Here is a 19,719-nt window from a genome sequence, read left to right as displayed (position 1 = left end):
AAGATGCAGTGAATGGCCTGAAAGTCGGCCTGGGCTCATGTGGCCATGTTTAAAGTGATGGAAACGTGGAAGGAGAATGCAGGCGCAGTATTCAAGAGCGGTTTCAGAAACTCAGTAGTTCAAGAGCCGGAGCTAGTGTCGGTTTCCATTTTGAGGCTCCAATTGACATCATCCCCATAGTGGTGTGGGTTTTGCTTCCCTCAGTTACGTGAGTGCTATGGCTGGGGCCTGGGCTTGCTGATCCAGCCTGTAACAGGCCTAGTGTAAGATCCCTTTGAGGGAGCTTCATCTTTTGGCAAGCTGGTCAGCACCATAACCTGGGCCACAGTTGGCAAGTTGGGTCTTGTCTCAGGACCGGCGCCTGCTAGGCCGGAAGATGGCACAGTCTAGAAGACAGAGTTCAGAGTGTGTGAGGGTCACACGTGTTTTTTTTATTTTTACAGACCAGGTCTGGATTTTAGGAAGCGCTGGTGAAGAGGCCAGATATCCCCTCAGAAGTATGCTAAAAGCTTGACCTCGGGTATTCAAGAAGCTACTGAATCTAAACCTTAGACTATTGGAACATCAAAGCCGTCTTTTCAGGGCACGCATGGTCCATCAGAAGTCCTCCTTATCTCGGATTTCGTTTCCATGGATTTTGCCTCACTCTGAGGTAAAATGAAGCATATACTCTTGTATTACGTAAAGTCACTGGTGTCGCAAAGCGCCAGTCCCAGGATGCTAGAGATTTCAGGGCATGTACTCGCCTCTCTTTATGGTCTTGAAGAGGAGCGGCTTGCGGAGGCCTGATTTTAGACCTCGCGCACCTAAACCAGTTTTCGTCAAAAGGAGAAGTTCAAGATGGAAACATTGTCCCTGATTCATAGGGGTCCAGCCAGGTGACTCATTTCCAATAGATCTAAAGATGCTTACTTTTATGTGCCAATTGTAGAAGACTTCCGCAAGTTCCTTCAGTTCGCCGTAGGTCAAGACCAACTCCAGCTTGCTTGCCTACCATTTGGGCTTTCAACATCGCCCTGTTTGCTTTAAGGATCGTATTGGTTGTTAAAGTCTTTATTAAAACAAGGAGCATACGCCTGCATAGTTACTTGGATGTTCTTCTCCTACTGTTCCAAGACAGAGGGCAGCTGCTCCTCAAAATTCTACTGGTGGATGATTCTGGAAAAGACACCTGGAGCCTCTTGTTTGCCTCGGGGCTCAGTTAGATAAAATCAAGAGGACCAATGTTTTGTCTCTAGATCCCGATGTTCTGGAAGGAAATACTCCTGGCCCTGTCTTCTTCCCGCCTGCGTGCCTTTCAGTGTCTAAAATAATTTGACACTATGTTGTGTACGGATCCAATGATCAAGTGGACACTCCGGAGAGGGCGGCCTGTCCGGAAGGTGTTTCTCCAGCAGTGGGACCCAGAATGCAGAATTCAGGTCATCTACATAACCTCAGTCATGAGAGTGAGTCCCCTTGTGGCTGCAATGGAGAAACTGGCTCATTTACCATTCCATTGCCGCATTTGCTGGTTCAAAATCACGTCCGATACCACCAATATGGGATGGGGGGGCTTGCTTCCTGTCAGGGATATCTCCAGATAGGCGGGGCTATCAATTTCACAAGATTGTGTTAAACATTCTGAAACTACGGGCAGCCTTCTGCACCCTACAGACCTTTCACCATATAATGAAGGGAGCATCAGTTCTCTTAGGCTAGTCAACACTACGGCGGTCTCCTACGTTAAAAGAAAAGGGGGGACTCACAGCCTTTTCTCTATTACTGGAAGCGGAGCCAATTATGTCTTGGGCTCAGAAGAATCGAGCCTACATCTTAGAGGCTTATTTCCCCGGAGTCCAGAATATTCTAACAGACTTTCTTTGCAGTTGGACAACAAGGAATGGTCTCTACATGTAGAGGTTTTCAGGCGCAGATGCCCTAACAAATCATTGGTAATACATTGGTAATTGGTTCTGTGCGTTTCTTCAAGTCCTGGCCATTCTCTGTTTTTTCGAAAACCCTGAACAGAAGTTGTGTAGGTAGCGGCAGTGATGCCTTATTGGCCAATTAGGCCATGGTCCCCCTTGCTAGCACTGTTCAGCTACTGGAACCCAGTGCCCCTTCTCATCAGGCCAGACCTTCTGTCACTGGGTGCATTTCTACATCCATGTCCAGCACGGTTACGGCTGACGGTCTGGTTCTTGAGATTGGAGGTCTTCGGCTGCTCCCCCAGAGTCATCTCTCTGTCTCAAATGCTAGGAGAGTGAACACAAACAAAGTTTACGGGAGAATGTGGTCAAAGTCTGTGCAATACATATCTACTGCTGACATATCGTGTACTGAATTAGAAGTTATAAATATTCTGAGCTTCCTCCAATCGAATTTAGATCTGGCTCTATCGATGAGCTCCTTCAGAGTACAAGTGTCAGCTTTATCAGCCTTCACAGGTGTTTCCAGGTCTAGGCATCTTTTCCTCTCCAACAATTCTTCAAGGGAGCAACTCAGAGTAAGCAGAGGTTTTCTGTAAGGAATCTCCCTGTTGTTCTCAAATCCCTCTCGTGAATTGGAGCGGAGTGTTCTAGAGCTGTCTCTGTTAAAGGCCTCTCTGTCATGTTCGCCTTTCTCTTGGCTATCACGTCGACATAAAAAGCCTCAGAGATTGATTCACTGGTCATGGAGAAAATAGGAAACCTCAACCACTCATAAATTTTGGGGAGGAAGAGAGAATTGGGTTGGGGATTTTTTTGTGCCAATAAACAGATAAATTATTTAAAATATACAAATTTTATTGTTAAATTGGTTTAAAATGAAAAAAAAAAAACAGAAAATTGAAAGACATGAAAGACATAAAATATTAAAAGCAATTAATGAGCTGCATGTATACTCAATTCATATGCAAAAAATGTATATTGATATCACGGAGTTACAATACCGACATGTTTCACCAAAACGTTTTCTCAGGGGATAATTTCTGAGCTACTTCAGTGATAAGACAGGTAGAAAATCTTTATCAATATAGTACCATACATTAGGTTTATTATAAACGAATCAAGGAGCGCACCCAAGGGATTAATAGGTCAACTATTATATGCCTGAATATCCTTTGATATACAATTTTGGAAGGAAAACAGGGATATCCATAATATTAGGATTGACTGTTTGGGTAAGTGTAGGAGGATTTATTCCCCAGGGTTGAGCAAAACTTGGTTCACTGTATTAGATCAGGGAACATCGAGCTGCAGCAGAACATCTGCCCTCGCCGACACTGGAAGTCCTGACTGTCAGCTAAACATTTTGTATCCTCCCGCTTGTAAATTAAAACCACCTGATTGGTGGATGCCTCTCTGCGGGCCGCTGTTCGGAAGACGGAATTTCCGCCCACTGCCTGATGGCTGACTGATGGAGAAATATTTATGGAGAAGAGAAACATTGGGATACTAGTCAGTACCAGTGTGCAAAAATGTATTTGCTTTCAAAGAATAAATCACCTCTAATAGTGGGTGTCCTATAAGTATTGATGTTGCTGCATTATGTAAAGCTATTAGAATAGTAGATTTCTAAATTTTAGAATGGGGTGCCTCAAGACATTCCATAGTGGGGCCTTGACTGAAAAACGGTTGAAAAACACTGCCCTATACTCTTTGTATGTCAATTGTGATTCCTCTTCCTTGGCATTGTCTCCTTATGCTGACTAGTTGGCTTGCTATGTCTGTTTTTTTTTCTGTTTATTATTAGCTGGATTTGTACAGCATTGTACCATGTCACCTTGTATAATTTATGCTGTTTACTATAATTGACTTCAATAAAGCACTCCTATGTTGTTAAAAATATGGTGAACCACAACATGTCTACTTAGGCTACATTCACATTGATGCAGTGTGGTAATGTGTGGTTTCCCACACAGATATGCGCTACCCATGTGCAGGCGTTTGGCAGTGCCATTAGTTCTTAATTGTTAATGGCTTCCCCCACACATCTGTGAATGCATGTGCTAAATGCAATTTCTCAAAAGGGTCAGAGACCATGTAGGGTAGCCCATTGAAATGAATAGGCTGCCCTACACGTGACACGCAGAACCGCATGTGCACTCCGATGATGTGAACGGAGCCGTACACTTGTAATGGTTTCCTGGTGGGACAATGATTGGGCAGATGGACTCGTGGTCATCAGATGTCAGTAAGTCTTAGTAGTAGGTCAAGGCCTAATCATGTATTAATGTTCAGTCATGTGAAGAAGAAGCTCTATAAATTCTAATTCTCTTGCACATAATTGGATATTTATGGGGAACAGAGATTCCCTTTATTGCACAGTTTTTCAGACCCCTGTCTCAGTAGCATATACTGGTTATCAGTGAAAGGACAAGATTAATACGTTCACCTATATTGGTTTTTGAAGAACTAAGGACCAAGGTCTCTCACCTTTGGTAATTAACGGTAATGTCCTTTATAATGCATTCCTTCCCCGGATGATATAGAACCTAATTCTTTCATGCTGAAACTTGCACTAGAAAATCGTCTTGAGTGAAATACAGTAAAACCTTGGATTACGAGCATAATTTGTCTGGAAACATGCTTGTAATCCAAAGCACTCGTATATCAAAGCAAATATTTCCACATAGAAAATAATGGAAACTCAGATGTTTCGTTCCACAACCATTTATTCAGAAGTCCTACAGTTTATAGTCCATATAAAAAGATTATTGCAATGAGATTGGTTGTTTAATCATAAAATAACCATCCACAAATGGAGCCTCCACAAGAGGATTAGAAGCAAAATCCAGCAGGAGCCACAGAGTATAAAAGAGAAGAGAGGAGCCTCTAAGTGTATCAATATGGTTGCATTTAATGAAGGTTCAACATTTAGCAACTCACGTGGTTGATGATTAAAAGAGGCACATCTAAGTATGCAGGCATCCGGGGTAAAGATGTCCACATAGACCATCCTCCGCTCCGCCGGCTCTCGGCACTGTCAGACTGCAGTCGTGACTCGGAAGACTACCCTGCAGTACAGCGATCTGAAAGCGAGGCTTGAAGCGCTCCTGGAGCGTAGTGTGGAAGGGATGACGTCGATGGTGTTACGGAGGACGGTCTATGTGGACAGCCTTACCCCGGATGTCTGCATACTTAGATGTGACTGTTCTATACATCAGTCATGTGAGTTGCTAAATGTTGCACCTTCATTAAATGTAACTATATTGCTACACTTAGAGGCGCCTCTCTTCTTTTTTTTATACTCAGTTGTGACATGACGCTACTTGTATATCAAAACATCACTTGTTTATCAAGTCAAAATTTATAAAAAAAAAAATTAGCTTGTCTGCCAAAACGCTCTCAAACCAAGTTACTCTCAATCCAAGGTTTTACTGTACTCTTTTGGATGCAAATGCAGACACTTTGATTGTCCATTTTCATTCTTAAGGTCCCCTGTCATTTTCTATTGCGGTTATTATACACGTTTGCTTTAAACGATCATCACTGGCCCCGGTTACTATAATCCATTGTTACATTTTGTTCCATCACATAATTGTTACCAGGTGTCTATCCGACTCCTGTTACGCAGCTTGAGAGAAGTGTTATTTTGTTAATGGTCCCTAATAGTGGCAGAGATGAGAGAACATCGCCATCTGCTGGATGAATTGTGTAAACCTGAGCCCCTCATCTGTGCCTTTGTGTGAATGGGGGTTGCAGGGATTTAATTCATTCCTTACCTCACTGCACAGAGCGGACTACTGCTCTGCACACAAAAAAAACAGACATTACCATAGCCTGTCTGGAAGATTTATCACAGTCCTGGCATGTACACCTGTCTTGTGTCTGCTTAATAATCTCTCTGGAGATTGCCAAATGAGCCCAGTCTATATTGCTGTAACCAGAACCAGCCGTAATGTAATAATGTAAACCACACAAAGCATTTCCTCCTTTATTCCAGACAGCACAGGCTAGGGCCTACTGTATCTATATTTACAGGTCGCGAAACTCCGGGGCCATATGCTTTTCTTTTTGTTTTGGGTATATTACGCAAAGGCTGAAGTTGAACTTCAGGCACACACATGCAAATACACACACACACACATATATATATTACATCAATAAATTCAGAAATGTTCATAAAAATTATTGAATTTTTAAATGCAAGTGAATTTAATTTGTAGCTATTTTTTTTTTTTATGGATAGACTATTAAAGAGTTAGAGCAGGGATCCTCAAACTATGGCCCTCCAGCTGTTGCGGAACTACACCTCCCATGAGGCATTGTAAAACTGACATTCACAGTCATTAATGGGCATTATAGGAATTGTAGTTTCCAAACATCTGGAGGGCCATAGTTTGAACCCCTGAGTTAGAGCCTATGTCAGCGACGACAAAGCTATAGCACACAGAGCCCTCTCTGTGGGCATCCGAGCTATACTCCGAAGAGCTTGAAAAAGAAGCAAACATTGACCGGCCATCGCTAGTGCACATTCTTGGATATGCATCGGGCTCGTCCAGTGATGTCATTGCACCTGACCCCACGCTCCAAGAAGGTTCCTGCCCTCTCCTTCCTGTACGCCATTAGACACCATCCGAACCCCCTTGTAAGGGGCATACCAGTTGGGGATATCCCCACTATTTTGTAGGAACTGTTTCGCTCCATTGATGGTGATTACAGGCGTGAAGCGGGCAAACTCTATGAAAGATTCACGGACAGAGGATATCTCCACCAATTCGAAGGAACTACTCTGCTCCGCTGATGGGGATTACAGGCGTAAAGCGGGCGAACTCTATGAAAGATTCAGGGAGAGAGGATATCTCCACCAATTCGAAGGAACTACTCTGCTCCGCTGATGGGGATTACAGGCGTAAAGCGGGCGAACTCTATGAAAGATTCAGGGAGAGAGTATATCCCCAGCTGATGGTGATTACAGGCGTGAAGCAGGAGAACTCTATGAAACATTCAGGGACAGAGGATATCCCCATTCGTAGGAACTGCTCCGCTCCGCTGAAGGTGATTACAGGTGTGAAGCGGGAGAACTCTATGAAAGATTCAGGAAGAGGAGATATTCCCCCACCAATTCGTAGGAACTGCTTCGCTTTGCTGATGGTGATTACAGGCGTAAAGCGAGTGAACTCCTATGAAAGATTCAGGAAGAGAGGATATCCCCAACGATTCGTAGGAACTGCTCCGCTCCGCTGATGGTGATTACAGGCGTGAAGCAGGAGAACTCTATGAAACATTCAGGGACAGAGAATATCCCCATTCGTAGGAACTGCTCCGCTGATGGTGATTACAGGTGTGAAGAGGAAGAACTCTATGAAACATTCAGGGACAGAGGATATCCCCACCAATTCGCAGGAACTGCTCCGCTCCGCTGATGGTGATTACAGGTGTGAAGAGGGAGAACTCTATGAAAGATTCAGGGAAAGGAGATATCCCCACCAATTCGTAGGAACTGCTTCGCTCTGCTGATGGTGATTACAGGCGTGAAGAGGGAGAACTCTATGAAAAATTTGGGGACAGAGGATATCCCCACCAATTCGTAGGAACTGCTCTGCTCTGCTGATGGTGATTACAGGCGTGAAGCAGGAGAACTCTATGAAAGATTTAGGAGCAGAGGATATCCTCACCCATTCCTAGGAACTGCTTCGCTGTGCTGATGGTGATTACAGATGTAAAGCTGGAAAATTCTATGAAAGATTCAGGGACAGGGGATATCCCCACCAATTCGTAGGAACTGCTCTGCTCCGCTGATGGTGATTACAGGCGTGAAGTGGGAGAACTCTATGATGGGGATTTCCCCACCCTCCTATAGGGGGTGCCAGAAGAAAGGCAACCAGTAAAATGAGACCTGACCTTAAACCTAAAATTACCCAAGCTAACAATACTGATGGCCCAGTGAGGATTATAACACAGTTTGGGGCCCAGTGGGAGTAGATGGGTGAGATCCTGAAATTATTTATTTTCCAATGATTTTTATTGGAATTTTTCAATAAAAACATAAAAGTGTAGTACAGTACAATAACCATTCTTTGGTCCAGTGTATTACAAAGTACTGGATTCATGCAAGAAAAAGGAAAAGTTAAACAGCCCAATAACTCTGGAACCTATGTGTGACCACCGATTTATTAGTCAGGTAGCGAGGCCATTGATGATATATAGTCTAAACACTATACAATATACATGAATATCTTTAAGCATGGGACAATAGCGCTAGGATAGGTTACAGTTGACATGTTTTAACGCATAGGAGTGCTTAGTCATGACTAATTGCAGTGTGCGACCAGTTTTCTTCTCATCTGCATGTACTGCGGTAGCCAGCTGGGGTCAGCACCTGTGAGTAATCCTTTACATACCACACCTGAGTGGTATCTTGGTTCTAGTTTTCTTCTTGGACACACACACAGGTCCCAGAGGATGGCGGGGCCATTCAGAAAGCGCATCGCGACTTGTGCTGTTGGAAGATGCTAGCGCCTACACCCGAAAACCTCAATGAAGAATTAGCTTGGGTGCCGACATTACTGGATCCCTGGACAGGTACGTGTCCTTATATTAAAAGTCATCAGCTACAGTATTTGTACCTGCTGACTTTTATTTGTTTGGAGCGAGACTGGAGCTCTGCTTTAAGTTCCAATTGTTTCTTTTTAGGTGGGGAGACCTGCTGTGATAACTACGCAACGAGGAGTTTTCTTTCACTTTGGAGGCGATTCCTTTAGCTTTTTGTTGCATCTCTGGTATAAGGAGTGAATGGGAATCTTCCCAAGAGGACACAAAAAGTTAAAAAGAAGCTTACAGTGTTCTTTTATCATCCATTTTTTGGATACATTCATATGTATCCAAAACAAAGAAGAGCTTATAGATGCCCTTTAATTATCTAAATTAGATATTGGTGTTCTGTAATCCTCTGTACAGAAGTAGGCAAACTTGTGGAAGGAGAGAAAGCTCTAATAGACACAGTGTTAATTTCGTCGACTAAAACGTTTTCGGCGACAAAATTAACACAATTTTAGTCGACTAAAATACGACTAAAACTAAAACAATTCAGATGACTAAAATACGACTAAAACTAAAATGGCATTTTAGTCTTAAGACTAAAATAAAAAATTAGTCTTAAGACTAAAATACGACTAAAACTAAAATGGCATTTTAGTCAAAAGACTATAACTAAAACTAAATCGAAATTTGCTGCCAAAATTAACACTGGTGCATGCTCAAAGCTTAATACCATAAATAATAACATATTAGATTTTTCACTCCAGGACCAGCAGTAGTATATAATGAGTTTGGAAATTGTAGAGAAATGCTTAAATAATGCATTACAAATTACAATTGAACTACACCCATTCGATTATAGATGACTAAAATGAGTTTTAGTCGACTAAAATGTACTGGAGTTTTAGTCGACTAAATACGACTAAAACGAAAACACTTGCAAAAGACTAAAATGGGACTAAAACTAAAATGCCATTTTAGTCCTAAGACTAAGATGAAAACTAAATTGAAATTTGCTGCCAAAATTAACACTGAATAGATAGAGGCTCTGCTGCAGCACACATGCTTAAAGTAAACATGGTTACAGGAGGGGTGTGCACAGTGATGCCCTGTCCTTCATTGTCAAGTCAATCCAGACATCCCAGGCTTGCTGACTGTAGTGTCTAACAGGGATCCCAAACCTTAGATCTCTAAATTGGCGAATACAGTACTTTTTTAGGCCTACCTTTTAGGTTTCCGTAAAAATATCTAAATGTTGCTTTTTTTGTAATCTTGGTACCACTTGGGGCACGTTACCATATGTGCATAACATTTAGAGAAATTATTTTCTGCTCATTTGATTGGCTCATTGGCTCATTACTTTACCAGCATTTTTTATGACAACACTGGAACTGATCATGTCATTATAGAAGACAGCCCCTCATTTTCCAGTGGGAGGAAGCTACTAAAATTATCTGAATCTACAGAAAAAAAGCGGAGAAGGATCTACAATGTAGTGTGCTCTAATCTTTGTGACGTATATGACTGACTTGGGGAAGATTTTTTTTTCCAGTTTCTTGTTTTTTAAGTTTTAAACAACAACCTAAATTCTAACCCTTCCCTACTCATCTAGTAAAGATGCTTTTTATTGCTGTGTGTCCCCATTTACTGTCCTAATGATCCAAGAGAAAACAAGGAGAAATATCTCCAATTGGGAAACAGGCAGCAGTAAAAACCATTCTTGCACTGCCTCTTTCTCCCTCAGGCCCTGTTCACACCTGAGCGCTTTTCAGCTTGTAAGACGATCATCTCTGAAGTCTCGAAAACGCCCAACAAGCAAACTCCCATTCTTTTCAATGGCCCCTGTTCACATATGAGTGTTTTGTCACCTGAATCTCAAAAAAGTACGTGAGCTTCTTTTTTGGCAGGTTATCAGCGTTTTTGTTAGATGTCAATGCCTGCCTCCAAACACCTGCAAAAAATGCCTGAAAAACGCCCAAAAAAACACCTGAAATTGATACACTCAGGTTTGAATGGAGCCCAAAGCTTAAGAAACTAATGTCTCTCTATCTATCTATCTATCTATCTATCTATCTATCTATCTATCTATCTATCTATCTATCTATCTATCTATCTATCTATCTATCTATCTATCTATCATAATCTGGGAGAACCCAGGATCACCAGCCAGCCATATTAATAAAGGCAAATAGTCATTTTCTTTTTTTAAATGGCAAACAGACAACAACTTGTGAAGGGGAAGGTACTTGTTGCTGCCAATGAGTGTAAGATTGTAATGGGCAAACAAACAAAATAAATGCAAATAGTAGGTATAAATATCATGTACATATATCTCTCTCAGAAAAATGGCATAATAAATTGATATAGTGCTAAAGTGCAGTTCTAAATAAAGGAGGTAAAGTGGGTAGCAATCAAGCAGAAATATATACATGAGTAAATAAATATGAATATCGTTTACATATATCCATCAGAATAGTGACATAATAAAGTGAAACAGTGCTAAGATGTAATTCCAAATACAGTGACAGTGCTCCTCAAAAAGGTGGGGGAGAGGTGGAAGTGACCCCAAAGTGGCAAATAATCAAAAAGAAGGAAAGTGCCATGCAAGAAGATGCAGTAAATCACATAAATGTGGTGATGAGGTAAATAAATAATAATAAATAATAAATAAAAAAAATAAATAGGAAGGTGATGTGAAATAATAAAGTGTGCCCCAAAAAAAGGGGGGTGGCAAAAAATGTGTTGATTACTAAATGGAAAGTCCCATATATGTGGATTAGGTATAACAAAATACAGTAAATATATAACATAAATAGAAATAAAATAATAAAAAAGATAATTTGTATCTGGGTGAGATACAATAACAATCCTAAATGTGATAAGTGTCACATCAAGGGAAAGTGACAAAAAGGTGAGTCTGTGCGGTAAAAATGTGTAAAAGATTGTTACAATCCGATCCCAAAAATCCAAAGGAAAAAGTGAAGCTTTTGAAGGTGACGTGTGCAGGTGAGTCCTGTGCTCCCCTAATGAATGGCGCACTCACCAGATCAAGGCACCCCTACAGGAGTAACAGGCGTGGTATATCTAAGAGATACATTTTAATCAGGAGCATCCTTAGTTAGTTAGGGGGTATAAATCATCTCCTTCCTTCCATTAATTATTTGCCACTTTGGGGTCACTTCCACCCCTCCCCCTCCTTTTTGAGGAGCACTGTCACTTTATTTGGAATTGCACCTTAGCACTGTTTCACTTTATTATGTCATTATTCTGAGGGATATATGTAAACGATATTCATATTTACTCATGTATATATTTCTGCTTGATTGCTACCCACTTTACCTCCTTTATTTGGAACTGAACTTTAAAACTATATCACTTTATTATGCCATTTTTCTGAGAGATATATGTACATGATATTTATACCTACCCATTTGCATTTATTTTGTTTGTTTGCCCATTACAATCTTACACTCATTGGCAGCACCAAGTATCTTCCCCTTCATTTCCCCTATTTGGTATACTGCCTCTCTTGAAGTATATACTTTTTCTGAAGGTAGGCTGCAGCCCTATATCCTTTTCTCCATAAAGCGTGGATTTTTGCCATTTTCAAGACAACAACTTGTGCTCAGCATGAGAAAAAACAAACAAAATAGTACATCAGTCCCTGGTACAAAAAAGGTAAACTACGGCTCACCGCCTGTTACACTTGTCCTTTAATAGGGTTTTTCTAACTCCCTGCCCGTTCCAGGGGTCCAACTGTCGAAAGAACCTAGCAGGGTCTCAGCCGATCAACAGCCTTTTACTGTTGCTTATCCCCACTACACCTCACAGACGCCTGCTGGCTGCTTCATGTTCCTTTTTAGGCCTTCCCCTTTAGGGCCAAAGTCTTTCTAGGCAAAGTTGGAAGCTCTGGATTCTGGGTCCTAAATGAAGACTTACCAATCCAGATAGTCCTCTCTTTTCTGGCCGGACTACCCTGCATAAGTGAAAAGTACTCAAAAAATGCATTCAAGTCGTCCCTCTTAAACGGAACATAACCCATATAATGGGGAAGCATATCTCCCATTCAGGACCCATCCCTGGCGTCCTGTACACTATCTATCTATCTCATTTTTCTCTCTCCCTATTATCTATATTTCTATCTCTTTCATACTCTTCCTTTATTATTTAGGAATAATCAAATACATTTGGGTAAATATATTAAAAAAAAGAATTGTCAGGGTGACACTAAGCTTCACCAATGTTATTTATCTATATCTATCTATCTATCTATCTATCTATCTATCTATCTATCTATCTATCTATCTATCTATCTATCTATCTATCTATCTATCTATCTATCTGTCTATCTGTCTGTCTGTCTGTCTGTCTGTCTGTCTCTCGGTCTATCCCTCTCTCTCTCTCTCATTATTTCAGAATACATACAAACTCTGTGTAGCTATAATGTTAGATAGATATTAAATGTTTGATATCTATATTTCTAACATTAACATGAAATACTTGGTATTATGTTACGTGGTATTAAGTAAGATGGTTCTGGAGAGAATTTTTATCTTCCCTTTTTTCTTGTGTTTACTTGTATTTTCTAATAAAATAAGATTGAAAACAGAATACATTTGGTTGAATATATAAAAAAAAAATAATGTCACAGGGACACTAAGCTTGTTATATGTTATATATCTACCCATCTCTCTCCTTTTCTCTCTCTTTCTCATTCTCTCTCTCTCTCATTCTCTATTTCTGATTTCGGAATGCATTTGGGTAAACATAAAAACAAAAATTGAAGTCACAGTGACACCAAGCATTACCATATAATGATATGTAGAATCACTGTGGCAAACAGAATGGTGTTAGCCTGAGTTGCGACTTCATTTTCCAGATGAATTGGCTTGCGATGATCACAATGAATGATGTTAGAAATTGTGTAGGACATCAAGCAGTTAATTAAATCGGGATTAATTATGTTGCAGTTACGTCAATTCAGGAAAAAAGCAGGGTCAGAGCCATGTTTTCCAGTTGATTTGCTGCATATTTTGATGCTGTCTTATGAGCAGGATTTATATTAAGTAAGAGAACCTGTCTCTTAAATGAACAGTTCATATAGAAAGGCAAGTTTCAATTGCCCAAAATGATTGATAATCCTCTGGCTCTCACATATAAATATGCCCTTGGATTGCTCAAGCAAAAATGGTTATAAGGAGGTATAATCAAGTTTGGTTGGAGACCTCCAACACTAGCTTATCACTTGTGATAACCAACCTTGCATTTTTTTCCATTTAAGGCTTGGTGTCCATGAGTATCTGCTGATGCCCATAGTAAAAGAAATTGATCATAAAATTTTTCTTATGATTCACAAAAAATTTGCCAAATAAGCAACAACAGTCTTATGTCTATGGTCAGCTTGATGAACTCAAGTGGGAGACATTTTTCTTTTCAATTATGATTAGTGTTCACAAGAACACATGCCTCCTCCTGGAAGCCGAGAAGAATGCATCCACTAAAGATATTCTCCTGCTTATCTAGGTCGATGGCCTTAAGCTGAGCCATCAACTCTAGTAAGAGTCAGGAACATCAGTGTTGCCAAGATCTCTGGTGAACGTTGTGCTTTAAAAAGAACATTCACTCAGTGTGTAGCCATGTTGAATAATCCTTTGATGCACCCAGGCAGAGAACAGGGCTGAGTACAAGAACTCCTATACAGCTTTTTCTGCTATATTTAGACATTTAAATAATAAGCACCCAAATGGTTGCTTCTAAACTACTAATTACTTGGCAATGGCAACACGTGTTAAAAGCAATGGTGGTTTGTGCATCTTCTCCTTCGGCTTAGTGATTGCTGTCATTGTGCACATGCCCAGCTCACTGCTCAGTATACATTCATTCATTAAAATCTGTTTTCCAAGAGCTTTTTGTTCTGTTTGAGTAAAAAAATATTTGCCTAAGTATCCCTACAGTACAGTGAAAAGAAAAATAATGCTTAAATAAACTACAATAATAGTACACAGAGACATTTTAACCACTTGCCGACCGCCAGCCGCAGTTTTACGGTGGCAGGCTGGCTCGGCTGCGCGAACCGACATAGTATTACGTCAGTCGCGCTGGGGGGCGAACGCGCGCTGGCGGCGTCGCGCTCCCACCCCCACTAGGTAGCAGGGATGCTGATGCATGGGGCCCGCGGCTGTGATTGCTCCCCACTGAGAGAGAAGAACAGTCAGCTGTTGTAAACACAACTGACTGTTCTCTCTGAAATGATCGCAGAGCGCCTGTGATCCTTCTATACAGAATCACAGGTCTCTATGGTTATTTCACAAGCCCCTCCCCCCACAGTTAGTAAACACTCCCCTAGGCTCACATTTAACCCCTTGATCACCCCTAGGTTAACCCCTTCCCTGCCAGTGTCATTATTACAGTAACACTGCATATTTATAGCACTGATTACTGTAGTAATGTCACTGGTCCCCCCAAAAGTGTCAAAAATGTCAGTTAGGGGTCCGATCTGTCCGCTGCATTGTCGCAGTCCCGCAAAAAATATCAGATCGCCGACATTACTAGTAAAAATAATAAAAATTATATAAATCTTTCCCCTAGTTTGTAGATGCGATAACTTTTGCGCAAACCAATCAAAATACGCTTATTGCATTTCTTTTTTTTTTTTTACCAAAAAAATGTAGCAGAATACAAATTGGCCTAAAAGGATGAAAAATTTTGATTTTTACGTTTTTTTTTTTGGGTGGGGGGGGGGGGGGGATGTTGTATAGCAGAATGTGAAAAATATATATATTTTTTTTTTCAGAATTGTCGCTATTTTTTTGTATATAGTGCAAAAAATAAAAATCGCAGGGGTGATCAAATACCACCAAAAGAAAGCTCTATTTATGGGAAAAAAAGGCCATCAGTTTTATTTGGGTACAGCGTCGTACGACCGCACAATTTTCAGCTACACTAATGCAGTGCCGAATGGCAAAAAATGGCCTGGTCATTAAGGGGGCAAATCCTTCCGGTCCAAAACTGGTTAAAGGAAATTTGGAGGCAGTCCATACCACTGAATTCTGTGTATCACTATTGTTCCAAGACTATATTTGTTTATTGGATGACTGAAGAGGCAAGCAGGCATTTTTACGATATATTCTCCCAGTCCAGGCATACTCTCCATACCCTACCCAGCTCCTGACCAGATGGCCCACTTTCTAGTGGAAAATTGCAGCTATTCCAGTTACAGCATAAAGGGTGTAAAGTGTGTGTGTGTGTGTGGGGGGGGGGGGGGGTTAACTCTAAAGATGAACTTTAGGTATGATTTTTACTACATAGTTAGGTTGTTCCAGCTTGGACCAATGTAATTATGGATAACTCATACCTGAGAGATCGCTGTGGAGGCTGAAAATCACTGTAGTAATTGGCACTACTAAAGTGATCGCCGTAACCTTCCGAGTCCTGTGCATTGCTGACCTTTACCAACCTGCCTCTCCACCATGTCCAATTAGAGAATGCATTGTATTCATGTGGCAAAAGTACCCCCCGTAGTTACTCTGCAATAGGTCAGCTGCTTGGCATAGGACTCAGAAGATCTCAGCTATCACTGTAGTAGTATAAATAAAACCAAAAAATGTGAGTGGCACTATCTTATAATAAATTAACCACATGATACGAATATTGTGTACCAATAGTGTCCATATACTTAGAAAAAACTCCATATACTGGTAATGTGCACCAATAACGTCTATAAATTTCATATGCTGTCGTGAAAAAACGTGCTCAACACACTTCAAACACTAATGTCCCATGTGACTTGAACGTTCAGTGCCTTGTAATCACAACGCCTGTGCACACTGAGACTCACCAGATGGATGTGACCCTAAATATGTATGGGTCAATAAGCGCATGGAATATAAAAGATTCTTATCACTCTTGTGCCACACATTAGAATCCCCAGGTGATCATCACCGCTTCCTCGCTCCCATAAATTCATAAAATATAGAGACCGTAATGTAACATAGCATAACCCATTTAATTTCAATTAAAACCACATAATACCAAAGGGTATGCACTCATATGACAAAGTGCCATAAACCGGCACTTAGTGTTTCCAATGATACGGCTTGTAGCCGGCTGCCGCTTTTCCAATCCTCTGAACCATTGCGTGTTCCACTGGCAGGAAGGGACGTCAATACATACGTGACCCCCCTCCTCAACGCGTTTCGCCTCACTAGACATCTTTTTTTGGCACGGTTAATATTTGTTTATTTGTTTTGTGATTGTTTCACCAAGGGTGATTTGTAACATTGCGGCCCTGGATATTTTTAGTACCACTGTAGTAGTGCTGACTACTACATAAATTTGAAGTTTCCCTAGGGATTGCTAAGGTTTGAAAGATGCATACTTACATAACTATGCAATAAAATTACACTTAACATCCAGTTTAAAGTGATTGTAAAGTCTCTCCTTTTTTTTTTTTTAAATAACAAACATGTTATACTTACCTCCTCTGTGCAGTTGGTTTTGCACAGAGCAGCCCAGATCCTCCTGTCCTCGAGTCCCTCTTCGGCTCTCCTGGCCCCTCTCTCCTGTTGAGTTCCCCCACAGCAAGCAGCTTGCTATGGGGCACCCGAGCCGAGTCACAGCTCCCTGTATCCATTCAGACAGAGACCTGCTGTTTTGCCCCGCCCCCTCTCTCCTGACTGACTTTGATTGACAGCCGCGGGAGCCAATGGCGCCATGGATTTGTCTCAGGGAGAGTCCCGAATGGCCGAGCGACTCGTTGACATTGCTGGATAGAGATGGGGCTCAGGTAATTATTAGGTGGGTGCTGGGGAGGCTGCGGCACACAGAAGGCTTTTTTTCGTAATGCATAGAATTCATTAAGATAAAAACCTTCTGACTTTACAACTCCTTTAAAGCGGAGTTCCACCCACAAGTGGAACTTCCGCTGATGTGCTTCCTCCTCCCCCCCCCCCCGGTGCCACATTTGGCACCTTTCAGGGGGAGGGGGGAATGGGTACCTGTTTTTGACAGGTACCCTTACTCACTTCTGGGAGACAGCGCTGTGGCGCCGTCCCTTGGAAGTCTGGCCCCTCCTCCTTCCCTCGCAGTCGGGCCAATTACAAAGCGCAGCGCGCTTCGTGCATGCTAAGTAGGGAGCCTGCTGTGAAGCCGAAAGACTTCATTGCCTGTTTCCCTTAACCACTTTCCAACCGCCGCCCGACTATATACGGTGGCGGTCAACCCCTCCCAGGCAAAGTGACATTCCGGTATGTCACTAGTCTGTGAGCCAATAGGGGGCTAGCGCGCGCCGCTGGAGGTGCGCTCCTGCCCCTGCTTGTTCACTAAGCAGCCCGCGCGTGTGACCAGCGGACCCATTGTCCGCCGGTCACTCGCGATCGTTGGATACAGCGGGAGAAAGGCAGGCGGCTAATGTAAACAAAGCCGCCTGTCTTTCTCCTCTGTGTAACAGCACAGCCTGCTATGTAGGCACGTTGATCTCTGCTATTACACACACAGCCACATCCAATCACAGTTAGAAGCACGCCCCTAGGGACACACTTAACCCCTCCCTCTCCAATAAAGTTAACCCCTTCCCTCCCAGTGTCATTTTTACAGTAACAGTGCATATGTATAGCACTGATTACTGTAGTAATGTCACTGGTACCCCCAAAAGTGTCAAAAATGTCAGTCAAGGGTCCAATCTGTCCGCACAAAAAAAAAACGCAGATCGCCGCCATTACTCGTTAAAAAAAAAAACAATAAAAATGACAAAAATCTTTCCCTTAGTTAGTAAACGCAATAACTTTTGCGCAAACCAATCAAAATACGCTTTTTTGCGATTTTTTTTTACCAAATATATGTAGCAGAAAACAAATTGGCCTAAAATGTTAAAAAATTTAGATTTTTCCATTTTTGGGGGGGGGGGGGGGAATTTCATATAAAAAATGTGAAAAATATTGTTATTTTTGCAAAATTGTCGCTCTATTTTTGTTTATAGCGCATGATCAAAAAAATCGCACAGGTGATCAAATACCACCAAAAAAAAGCTCTGTTTTTGGGGAAAAAAGGACGTCAATTTCATTTGGGTACAGCGTCACACGACCGTGCAATTGTCCGTTAAATTCACGCAGTGCCGAATCGCAAAATAGGCCCTGGTCAGGAAGGGGCTTAAGTGGTTAAAACAAATGGCGGCGGCAGCACCCGGCAGCCGATCTGAAAATCGGCTGGGGTGCTGACATTGCGGGCTCCCTGGACAGGTAAGTGTCTATTTATTAAAAGTCAGCAGGTACAGCATTTGTACAGCATTTGTAGCTGCTGACATTTATTTTTTTTTTTCCCCAGCTGGAACACCGCTTTAAGGTCTCTTTAAAGGAAACAGTGAGTGTATATTTATTCAAAAATTATTACAACTGCACTGGAGCCTTACTTATATCTTATGGGATTGCCGACTGCTGCTCCCATTCTGGCGGCAGGTCACATAATTATCACCCAGCTCATGGGCATGTCCTTAACCAATAAACCCTGCCGCAGTCCAGAATCTGACACCATTGTACAGGAAAAGGTACAAGAAATTGTTGCTGATCCACCTGTTGAATGGGGCCGTTGAAAGAAATGGGGTAAAATTCATATACATTTGTGTTTCGTTTTCTGGTTGCCTGACCCCAATCGTGCACCTGTGAAACATGGCGACGTGACTCAAAAAGTGCAACCGCAGTTCCTTTTTAAATTCATTTCAATGGGGAGGTGCGTTTTTGGTGCGCTTTTTAAACATGCACCAAACAGGAAAACCACTCTGATGGTTAATGAACAGATGTTCGGTATAATAAGGGATTTGCATGCAAAATTTTTGAAAGTCTGGGAACCGCGGATGAGTACTCCTTCCCGTCCCTCCCCCACGACTAGCTATGGTCAACTATAAACCTTGTTTGTACAAGTCTGTGGTACTTGTTCTCTCCCAGGTCCCCTCTCTGCCTCCTTCCTCTTTCTCTCCCCTTTATTTCCTCACTCTCCTTTTCATTTCTGATATGAAGGCTCTGAATTAGGACTGCTGTCCTCTAGAGGACAGCGCAGTATAGCCTGTGATACTTACCTCGTTTTTTAACCTGGTCCTGGTAACAATTTGCTGTCATGTTACTTACTATACGCACACGCTATTTTCTTACATGTCTATTTAATGTCGCCCCTGTATGAGCGTCAACCATGGCTTTTTTTTTTAAAAAAAAAAGGCGCCAAAAATGGAGCATGCGGGACTTTTAAAAATGCACTGCACCCGCAGCCCATTGGTGTGAAGAGA

Source organism: Pelophylax lessonae (genome assembly GCF_965119305.1).
Source record: "Pelophylax lessonae genome assembly, chromosome: 11".
Classification (NCBI taxonomy): Eukaryota; Metazoa; Chordata; class Amphibia; order Anura; family Ranidae; genus Pelophylax; species Pelophylax lessonae.
This window is presented reverse-complemented; position numbering follows the sequence as displayed.